This window comes from Pagrus major, chromosome 24 (genome assembly GCF_040436345.1).
Source record: "Pagrus major chromosome 24, Pma_NU_1.0".
NCBI lineage: Eukaryota > Metazoa > Chordata > Actinopteri > Spariformes > Sparidae > Pagrus > Pagrus major.
Window position 1 is genome coordinate 13872572 of NC_133238.1, and position 12342 is coordinate 13884913.

General features: G+C 42.7%; 1 pseudogene; it reads right to left on the reverse strand.

Annotated features, from left to right (window-relative positions):
* Nucleotides 1–4763: 4763 nt before the first annotated feature.
* LOC140992467 (RAC-beta serine/threonine-protein kinase-like) lies at nt 4764–11729 on the reverse strand (annotated as a pseudogene).
* Nucleotides 11730–12342: the final 613 nt, after the last annotated feature.

The following is a 12342-nucleotide window of genomic DNA, read 5'->3' on the forward strand; positions in this document are numbered from 1 at the left end:
CGCCGGAGCTTTTACTGCTCGACTCCTGGATGTAAACTCTGTGTTAGACTGATCCCGGATGGATCTGAACACTCCTCTCAGACAGAACATGAGCCAAGGACCTCGCTGTGTGTTTGAGTCTGCCCCAAATTCATTTTACACTTGTAGCTCTTTAATCTTTTTCACTCGTACGCTGACGGGATTATGAGCCTCTGCCGCGTCCAAGTAACAACTTTATTTCACGGGTCTGTAGAAGAAAATCTAATGTGATGCTGAATATTTACTTGTGCTCTTAAGATCACGTACCGGGTCCAGTGGACATTGAGAGGTCGACTGATCATCGGGGCTGATATTCAGCATTTTTCAGATTATCAGTATCATTAATTTTTCCGTCAGATTGCTGATAAATTAAAGAAATTAACTACTAAAGTTATCAAATAACTGTCATGGAGAGGAAGAACTCGAGGAAAGTACCTGAAAAAATTGTACTTGAGTAAATTCTACTGTTTTAATTCCATTGCTGGTTATTTGACACAAAGATTTTCATTTTTACTGTAAATGAAAATATCAGTTTTCAGTCTCTAATTATTAGATGATTATTATTTCTAATAATCAATATTGGTCCTGAAAAGCCACATCAGTCGACCTCGAGTTAAATTCAGAGCTGAAGCAGAGAGACAACAGGAAGTTCAGACGCTGCTGTGGTTTGTGTCTGATTCATGTTGAAGTATTAACGACATCCCAGTCAGAAGATTTAGATCAACACTGAGGATCATCAGGCTTTTAATTTGAAACTCAATCACTGAATCCACAACGACATGCACTTTATTCTGAAAGTAAATGGAACATCTGAACACGAGGACGAAACACTGAACCGATCAACTGATCAATAAATCCAGAAAATAATTGACAATGAAAAATAAAATTAGCTGCTTTTATTTTAAATAATTTGTTGGTTTGAGTCTTAACGTCTCAGAAATCCACGACTTTGCTTTTCTCACGTCTTCAACTGATTTTAGATCAGTTTCACTAAAAATAATAACTTTTCAGTTTTTTGTGGCAGAAATGAAGACAAAAGAGAAATGTTTAAAGATAAAAGAGACAAACGTTTAAAGATTAAACAGACAAATGTTTAAAGATAAAACAGACAAACATTTAAAAGATCAAACAGACAAACGTTTAAAGATAAAACAGACAAATGTTTAAAGATAAAAGAGACAAACTTTTAAAGATAAAAGAGACAAACGTTTAAAGATAAAAGAGACAAACGTTTAAAGATCAAACAGACAAACGTTTAAAGATAAAAGAGACAAACGTTTAAAGATCAAACAGACAAACGTTTAAAGATAAAAGAGACAAACGTTTAAAGATAAAAGAGACAAACGTTTAAAGATAAAAGAGACAAACGTTTAAAGATCAAACAGACAAACGTTTAAAGATCAAACAGACAAATGTTTAAAGATAAAAGAGACAAACGTTTAAAGATTAAACAGACAAATGTTTAAAGATAAAACAGACAAACATTTAAAAGATCAAACAGACAAACGTTTAAAGATAAAACAGACAAATGTTTAAAGATAAAAGAGACAAACTTTTAAAGATAAAAGAGACAAACGTTTAAAGATCAAACAGACAAACGTTTAAAGTTGTCACATAATTTAAATGTGTTCGTCTCCTGCGGCACCAACATGTACAGAATGTATCAACAGTTGATATTTAAATCTCTTTTTAACATTTTCTGTCATTTTATTGACCAATCAATCAATCAATCAATCAATCAAGAAAATAATCAATGACGACGATAAAGGTTAGCTGCAGTACATTTGTCATTATATCTGTCTGACTTTGATTTAGTTTATTTAAGAACGGACGGAACAAATTAATAAAGATTAATAAAGATTATATAACACGGGGAACCAGAATGGACTCCCTCACTCACAGATACCAAATCAATCTAAATACAGCTGATTTATTTCACCCAGGTCCATTAATTAATTAAAAGAATTAAAGAAAGAGAGAAAAAATTAATTGCTGCATTCGTCCTTTAATCAGGATCAGCAGCAGAGTAACTGAGATCTGTTCTGGGCCTAGACGTCTGTTTACTGTAATCCTGCTGACAAACAAACAAACAGACAGACAGACAGACAGACAGACAGACAGACACAGGTGGAAACATTACCTCCCCGGTGGAGGTAAATGTTGTTGCTGTTGTTGTTGTTGTTGTTGTTTACCAGCAGCTGTCCTCTCTCACAGTGTTGACCTCCTGGTCGTCTGTCTCAGGACTGTTTCCAGGATAAATGACCTCCGACCAGTTTGATGAAGCATTACAGTCGTGTGTTGTGTCGGTGCCACTTCCTGTCTTTGTGGTTCTGACCCGTTTGTTCATGATTTTCACTTTAGAGTCGCTCTTCTTCTATAAAACATCTGTACGTATTTGTAAATATCCTCTCTGGAAAGAAATGATGTATTTATGTGAAGTTAATCTTATGAATAACGTTGTTGTCTCTTTTCTTTCATGCGATGCTTCTTGTACAGTTTTTCAGAATAAAACATTGAAGTTTTTAAAGAGTTCTGGCTGCAGCAAACACTGGTGTGTACACTGGACCTGGTTAATGACCGCTGAGTGTTACAGGAGGCTTGTTGCAGGCACCAGATTCCTCCTGAAATCTGAGCCCATTTTCTTTTTCCTTTTGTCGCGGCTGCTGAAAGCCTCCCTGAGCCTCAGAGACTGAAACCAGAGCACTCTGACCTCCTTACAGGGAAAGTACAGAAAACAGTTTCATCTTCTTCATCCACTCATTTCATGTGAGAACTACTTTTCATTCAGAGCAGCGAACATGAAACACATATTGATCCGTTCACCTCCTGAGGGAACCGTTATCTCCGATCTCCATCCACGATAAACGTCCATAAATCCACTGAGAGACACATTCAGAACTCCCCTGAGAATCTTCATGTTTTTAAGGTTTCTTCAGTATCACAGTAATCCAGTGATAGTCGTCTGTACATCCATGCTAACAGGAAGTGCTAACAGCTAATTCAGCACACTTTGTATAGAGATTAGTTGCTGACATTTGCAGCCAGTTAGCAGCTAGCAAGTAGTAGCAGAAACACAATAACTACTGATTATTTTTTGATGATTAATCATTTAATTAAGTCTATAAAATTAAAATTAAAATTAAAATACTTGTCACAACTTCCCAGAATCCACTTAAAACATAGAATAAAGTTGCTCCTTATAGCTGCAGAACTCCACTGAGAATCTTCATGTTTTTAAGTTTTCTTCAGTATCACAGTAATCTATTACATCTGTGAGTACAGTGCAGACAGGAGCTGCTAAAGGTAAAAGTACACAAGTATTACAGGCTTCATGCAGTTACAGTAGAAGTACAGAAGTACTGTGTCTGATATCTCCTTTACCTGAAGAGTCTCTTCACTCGTGGTGATGTGGCGCCCTCCAGTGGTGAAAGCATAAACTGCACGATTCAAATATCCATGAATGATCATGAGGAACAAATTCAGCTGAGTTACATGATGCATCATTATATAATTATGATATATCAGTATAGAAATTACCATTTCCTTGATTGATTGATTGGTTTGTTCCACAGTTGAACATCTATAAATCTTTCATTTAGGTCAGAAACACTAAAACCAAAAGTCAAACAATCACACACTGATACAGGATTTTAACGTTGAACCTAACCGTCAGCCTGGATTTATTATCTCAGGTTCACTAAATCCACTAGATCTTGTCAGGACGCTGGTGGAAGCAAACTTTAAACCTGTTCAAGCTGCTCGAACATCGTTTGAAAGACAGACTGAAGTTAAAGATATTGTAAAAAGTGCCTGATCAGTACTGAGCATGTGCAACTGACAACAGAGATGAGAAAAGAAGCGAGATGTCTCACTCCTGAGCAGCTTCTGTCCTCAGATCCAGAATAAACGATGTGTCAGAATTTTAATGGATTAAAACTTACTGGTTTTCCATCCAGCTCACTCACATATAAACACAACTAAGCCAACATGCTAACGCCTCAGTTTAAGTGAGCAGTCAGGCCAAAGTTCAGATTCTTCAACTAACAAACAAACAAGCACGAATAAAGTTTTGCCAACTCACAGATGAGGCGTCTTGGTGTTTCAGCTGTGCATCAAACCCTGAACTAGATCAGGTCAGTGACACGTTTAGTCCAAAACACAGTTTTCATCATTAAATGTTGACGAGTTTTGGTCGTGTACGTTTTCATACGTCCAAAAAACACGTGATGACACTTCAAAACACCTTTCTTTGAATACTGGAGATACCTAAGATGGCCGCTCATTTGACCAGTTGGGAGCTTCTATGCCCGCCCTAGAGCCTACAACAGCCAATGAGTGATGGTGTAGACCAGTGACCCACTCTCTCTTCTTTCTCCTCTCTCCTGAGCCAATCACATGCCAGCCTCCAGATGATTGGTGCATCATGTAGCCAATGAGATTTCAGTAATACATAATTTATATATTTCCTCATAAAAACATGTGTAAAATTAATTTTCAGTGATATTGATCATATTGTGATCATTTGGGATAATGTGAGCACACAATTCAACAACATATAAAACAAAGTCCGTTTGGTTTGGGCCACTTTATTGCAGAATTCTTACATTCTTACATATCTTCTCACTCTGACTCTGATGGGATCCTGACCCACAAACCTGCCCGTGTTCTGCAGAAACATCATGAAGGAACTCCCATTAAAGGCGATCGTTAAGATGATCCGTGGTTCATCTGTGACCTGCTGAGGTTCACTTTGATCCGGTACAGTCAGCGGTGGCCTGCAGCAGAAGCTGATCGACGTCCTCTGTAAGAACCAGAGAGCAGAACTCATTGGTCACATTCCAGCAGAGAAACCAGACATTTGTCCTGGATGGTGGTGGATCCACCTCAGTGGGAGGATACTTACACTCTGAAGCGGTGGGCGAGAAGCTCTCAGGTGTGCCGTCCACATCGGTTTTCACTTCAGGTATGAACGGGGGGGTGAGCTGCCGCAGAGAGAGGAGAAGACTGGTGAGCCATTCAGTTCTGATCACGGTGGATTCATGGGATGATGATATGTCTAAAATATATCGGCTTGGTGTCGGTCGGTCGGTCGGTCAGTTTGTTGGTTTTTCAGCAGGATTACACAAAAACAACAGCACAGATTTCCGTGAAACTTGGATGGAGGATGGCCCAGGATAGACCTCATTAACTTTTGGTGCTGATCCAGATAAAGGGATAGATCCAGGAAAGTTTTCTCATTTTTTTTTAACATTGTGAGATCGGACGTTTTTAACATTTTGGGTAATTCCTCGGGGAATAATGTCTGAGTGGCTGGTATTTATTTTTTTAGCCACCAATGTGCAGCTGAGATCATTGGGATTCAGAACGGTACCAACAGTTTTCACCTTTCTTTCATAGGTTTATCCAAGCAGATCCAGATCTGTAGGGAGAGTAAACTGGACTACAGTCAGCAGCTGGATGTTTTTGCAAACGATTTTAAATCTTCTCCCCGATGGGATCAGCTTGATTTACTGAAAAGCAGTTATGGGTGATACAGGACTGCCCAGTTAGATACTGGTGCAGGTCTGGGAGGTAACTGGGGAACGATTATGAGTGATGGATTGTAGATTCAGTAACGAAGAATTACAATAACTGACGCACCGGCGGCACTTTCGAGGCTTTAGCGTTAGCAAAGTGGGCAAAACAGTAACAGTAGTTTTGTATCAGAGGTGGTTGTGTTCCCACGTCATTAGCCAGTTTAGCTAGCTGGCAGCTTCAGGACTGAACGACATGCCGTACCACTCGCTCTTAGAAGAAGGGTCGGCTTCCCGTTACCATGGAAACCGGTTCTGGTTCGGTGACAGGAGGCGCTGGGAGTCGCGCCGATACTTTGCGTATCATGGAGACGGGGAACAAGGTTCATTAAAAGACATGACGAGATCTGCTGAGTGTATTCTCACGCCGCCGCCGCCATCAGCTGACTCCCGCTCAGTGTGACCTGAGTGTGCGCTGTTGATGGTGTTTGGTGGTGGATGTGAAGGTGAGGATCAGTTTTACTTCCTCCAGCCTCATCGTGTCTCACCTTCTTCTCTGCCACATCCTGCCAGTTGATGGCGCTGAAGAACTCGTGACTCTTTACTTCTCCAGCATCGGTGGGACCTCCGCCCAGCCTGTCAGTCCAAACAAGATCATGTAAGAATCAAGAATTTATATAGTATATTATCTAACAGGACTCTCACTCAGGATCAGCAGGTCAGATACCTCTTTGTGGGGTCCTTGGTGAGCAGGCCAGCCAGCAGTGACCTCGCCTCGGTCGACAGGCTGCTGGGGAAGCTGACCTCCTCGCTGAGAATGAGCTTAGTCAGAACCTCATGTTCCCGGTTGTAAAAAGGCAGACAGCCGCACATCATCTCATATAAGATGAGACCCAGACCCCACCAGTCCAAAGACTGACTGGGGTCGTTTTCCTCCAGGACCTGTATGAACACAGCTCAGTCACACTTTGGTCTAATGTGCAGCACAATTATAAGAAGGGTTTAATTTCACTCTTATTGTGAAAAGATTCAGTCTCATGTTCAGACAGCTCCACAGCTCCCAGTTAGGACTGAAGCTCGCCTTTGTGGTGAATCTGCCCAAAAGAAGGCACACCTCAGAGGAAAGAGCTGTCTGTCACAACTTTGTGACCCGGTGATGTTGTAACTTCAGTTTAGATGGTTGAAAAGACGTTCAGACTGAATATCAGCCAGTGTTAGATTAGAAACCTGAGAAATCAAGGTTGAAGTCCTGCTTGCTGCTCGCTGGGTGACTTGCCTGAGCTAAGGAATCTTCTTGACTTGACATTGACTTTGGACTTGCTCACCTCAGGTGCCATGTATTCAGGACTGAGGACTCCTTCCTCACCGACACCAGAGTCAGTGAGTTTGATGTGGCCGTCATGATCCAGAAGCAGCTTCTCCAGCTGAGAGAGGAAGACAACATCAGCTCACAGACACAGATGTGGTTGATCTTGTGAGATTTGTTGCTTTTAAACTTTAATGAAACACGTCTTCATTCTGGCCTGTAGTGTCCAACAAACCAACAGAGAAAACATTTCTTTGTGCTTTATAGCTGTTAGAAATATCATCAAGACGACTGTCCTGACTGACTGCTGAGTTTTCACCTAAAACTACCGTAGACTTCTTCTCTAACGGAGAGAATCAATACAGAACAAATAACCTGAGATGATTTTCATTTCATTGTCAAATCTGACCCTTGACAATGTTCACATGTCTGCAAACCACAGATACGTCCACATCTGTACAGTTTCATATCTCGTTCACATGACGTGTTTGAGCTGAGGGAGGTGGAGGAGTTACAGCTGATGATGTTGGCAGCCCAGAGACCACTGTTCAAAAAGGTCTTCTAACATTTATAAGCGTGACACTACTGGGTATTTATAAGGAGACCTAAGGTGATAAAAAACAAATGTTTTGGCAGGAAGTCGGATCATTTCAGCTGTTTTTGTGGCAACTAAAACAGCTATTTACCTAACCCAACCCAACCCAACCCATTTATTCTGGTGATCAAGCTGCCAAGTTTCAGAACTGATGAATGTATGAGGAGTGTTCACCTTCATATTGCCGTAAATGATGTCATGTGAATGGAGGAACTCGAGCACTGACACAATCTCAGCAGCGTAGAAACGAGTCCGATCCTCTGTGAACACTTTGTCCGTTGACAGGTGGAAGAAGAGCTGAAAGAGGCGAGAGCAGACGGAGTAAAACAGGCGATGTGATTAATGTGACATTCACCTGAGCGTTAACTCACCTCGCCTCCGTTTGTGTAGTCCATCACAAAACACAGTCGACCCTCAGATCTGAAGGCATGAAGCCTCTTCTGCAGGGAGAAGACGATCCCATTAGAGGCAAAGATGGACCTGAACACATCACCATCACCAGCCCAGGTGAAAAGTCATGTGCATCAGAGGAAGCCCATCGTCAGGCGTGATAAAAGAAAAAGCCTTTTAACGGTGTAATGTGTAAGAAGGTCGCTCCAAGCAAACAGAGGGAGTTTATTATCAGTACTTTTAAAATGAAAGAAAAAGCCAAGAGGGGCTCAGCACCGAGAGCTTCCAGACCGACCCGAAGACGATTTGGCTCATTAGAAAGAAAACAGCAGAGCTGGAAGTGTTTCTCACCTGAAAGAAGGGGGGTTCAGGCACTTCTTCAGGGGCGTCACTCTGCCAGCAAACACATTATTATCAGACACGTTGAAAACACTTGTCTCACACACACTGCAGCATTCATGGTATGAAGGTCTAGATGAGAGCGGGTCTCCTAACCCAGAACCACCACGGCCCTGTTGTTGCCTACGAGCTGCTGACCGGAGATGTGGTCAGTTAATACATGTCTGTGACACGTCGTCATGTCATATCTCCAACCCTGACAGGTGACGAGGTCCACTCATCAAAAAGGTGATTTAACATTTCTGAGCGTGACACTAGACAGTGACACTGTCCATCTGTGGCAACAAAGAAACAGATATTTGTGATGGGAATGGGATCATTGATCACTCACTGTGGCTGTGAGGTACTCGTGTTTCAGAAGTTTCAAGGCGTGGTACTCTCTGGTGGTCTTGTTTCTGGCCAACATCACCTTCCCAAACTTCCCCTTTGCGATCGTTCTCAGGAGGTCAAAGTCATTCAGTGTCTGAAATGAACAAAAAGCCGAGCTGAGAGGATTCATGATGTTTGTGATTGTACTGATTCTGTAACAGTTTGTAAATCTAAACCAACACGGGTCCAACTGCTTTCTGACAAATGTAATGTAAATATCTGTTGGTGCTGTTTTATTTTTAGAGATAAAATGTTTAAATATTATTTGTATATCAGCGTCTGACCTCATGTCGAGGGTTAAATCTGGTCTCCTCAGATCAGGTTGATCTCTGTGATCACAGACGAGCTGATGGAGACGTCTGATGTTTAAATCATCTCCAGCTGCTTCAGCTGTTCAGCAGAACGCTGCAACTCTGTTTTACTGTGAAGCTCCAGAAATGTTCTGTGGACGACGAGACTTCACCTGACTTTATATCATCAGGAGGAGATGATGGCTGAGCCTGACTTTATATCATCAGGAGGAGATGATGGCTGAGCCTGACTTTATATCATCAGGAGGAGACGATGGCTGAGCCTGACTTTATATCATCAGGAGGAGATGATGACTGAGCCTGACTTTATATCATCAGGAGGAGATGATGGCTGAGCCTGACTTTATATCATCAGGAGGAGATGATGGCTGAGCCTGACTTTATATCATCAGGAGGAGATGATGGCTGAGCCTGACTTTATATCATCAGGAGGAGATGATGGCTGAGCCTGACTTTATATCATCAGGAGGAGATGATGGCTGAGCCTGACTTTATATCATCAGGAGGAGATGATGGCTGAGCCTGACTTTATATCATCAGGAGGAGATGATGGCTGAGCCTGACTTTATATCATCAGGAGGAGATGATGGCTGAGCCTGACTTTATATCATCAGGAGGAGACGATGACTGAGCCTGACTTTATATCATCAAGAGGAGACGATGGCTGAGCCTGACTTTATATCATCAGGAGGAGACGATGGCTGAGCCTGACTTTATATCATCAGGAGGAGGTGATGGCTGAGCCTGACTTTATATCATCAGGAGGAGATGATGGCTGAGCCTGACTTTATATCATCAGGAGGAGATGATGGCTGAGCCTGACTTTATATCATCAGGAGGAGACGATGGCTGAGCCTGACTTTATATCATCAGGAGGAGACGATGACTAAGCCTGACTTTATATCATCAGGAGGAGACGATGGCTGAGCCTGACTTTATATCATCAGGAGGAGACGATGGCTGAGCCTGACTTTATATCATCAGGAGGAGACGATGGCTGAGCCTGACTTTATATCATCAGGAGGAGATGATGACTGAGCCTGACTTTATATCATCAGGAGGAGACGATGACTGAGCCTGACTTTATATCATCAGGAGGAGATGATGACTGAGCCTGACTTTATATCATCAGGAGGAGACGATGGCTGAGCCTGACTTTATATCATCAGGAGGAGACGATGACTGAGCCTGACTTTATATCATCAGGAGGAGATGATGACTGAGCCTGACTTTATATCATCAGGAGGAGATGATGACTGAGCCTGACTTTATATCATCAGGAGGAGATGATGACTGAGCCTGACTTTATATCATCAGGAGGAGACGATGACTAAGCCTGACTTTATATCATCAGGAGGAGACGATGGCTGAGCCTGACTTTTATATCATCAGGAGGAGACGATGACTGAGCCTGACTTTATATCATCAGGAGGAGATGATGGCTGAGCCTGACTTTATATCATCAGGAGGAGACGATGACTGAGGTTACAGATTTAAACTAACAGACGACTCATGAAGTACAAATCAAACTTGAAGTGGCAGAAATGTCTCAAACTGCTTCCATGTTCCCTGATGAGGGAAAATCAAACCCTGCCAAAATGTCGTCCCGCTGCCGTCATCATGATCATCTCACCACTTCGCCGTCCCTCTTGGACACATTCGCATTCTTCTCCTCTTCCTGCGACCGGGCACTATTGATCATAGACTGGATTGCTGATATCCACTCCTCTCTGAGGAGCAAAGATCCCATCGATTGTTAGTACGTCAGAGGCCACTCAGAGGTGAGAAGCTTTTATTCGAGCCTGTTCTTACCTCTCCTCATGGCTGTCGAAAGCAAAGTTGCGTTCAACCAATGTGGTCCACTGAAGGCACCGTATAATTAAAATGAAGGGTTTGGGTTTGTCAGCCTTCATAATCTGCGCCTCTGTGAAGAACACAACTCAGATGAGTGTTAACAGGAAGACGCTGGGCACAGGACAATGCAACACCAGGCCGTTGTTCAGACGTACTCTTCACTGTGAAGATGTTGACTGCAGGCCCGTTCTTGTCCTTGTGACCCAAGAAGGATCCATCGCTCTTCAGGACGAAATACCTGGGCCTCCAGTTTTTTATAAATTCACCTGAGTCAGAGAAACAGAACGACAGAATCAACAAGATTCAACATTCAAAGGTTTATTTGTCACATGCAAGTGTAGAAGTACAGCAGCAGTGAAATGAGACTGCAACCACTCCATCAACTGTGCAACAAATAGTGCAACCAGAAAATACAAGGCAAAGACATTAACAATAATAAATAATAATAATAATAATAATAATAAAATAACAGACTTAAATTGAAATAGAAATATATATATATACATAATGTATATGTATATATTATAAACAAGTAATAGATATAAATAAGACACAAAGACAAGTATTTACAGAAAGTCCGTGTGCACAGTAGCAGGTTGTGTCTGCATGTGTGTCATGTTGGTTTATTGTCAGTTCGGCCTGAGGGAAGAAGCCGTGACACTGCGTCGGCGTTGGCCAGAGGGCAGCTTCACAAACAGGCCGCAGTAAAACCCATATAACACATTCCCCTCTACACTGTCATGTGTCCTCCAACCTTCAGCTTCTGGTGAAAAACATCTTTCACTCTGCGTGCTGTGATTCACTGTTAAAGCCAGCACCGCAGGTCAGTGTCAGCTTTTCAAAAACACACCTTCTCTGGTTGCTGATGGTGATCAGACTGAACCAAAGGGCTTCTGTGATAATACTGACTGATCCTCATCCTCCTTACCTCTCTTTAGGGTCCAGCCCTCTTTCACTGTGCTCATGTCAGTCATGGTGAGAGATGATTCAGATGTGCTCAGGATCAGGAGGCCCGGTCAGGATCAGGAGGTCCGGTCAGGATCAGGAGGTCCGGTCAGGATCAGGAGGTCCGGTCAGGATCAGTAGTTCACAGTAACTGACGTACAAACACATCAGGATGTCTGATAATCTGCCTGTGAGACTTTATGAAGCTCAGTGTGAAACATTTCAGATCATCGTTGTTATTAAGTTCTTTTCTCTTGTTTCGTCCGAATGACTTCATTAACAGGTTCTGAGTACTTTGTCATGTCCGGGATGTTTCTGGGTGACGGCCAGTATCAGTAACAGTCTGTGCCCACGAATAAGACCCGAAGACTGAGTTCTGACTTTTTTTTTTCAGCGACAGGCGGACAAAGCAGCAGCGACAGGCGGACAAAGCGACAGGGGGACAAAGCAGCAGCGACAGGCGGACAAAGCGACAGGGGGACAAAGCTGCAGCGACAGGCGGACAAAGCGACAGGCGGACAAAGCGACAGGCGGACAAAGCAGCAGTGACAGGCGGACAAAGCGACAGGCGGACAAAGCGACAGGCGGACAAAGCTGCAGCGACAGGCAGACATTCGCCTTTTTTTCAGACGTAAGCAACTA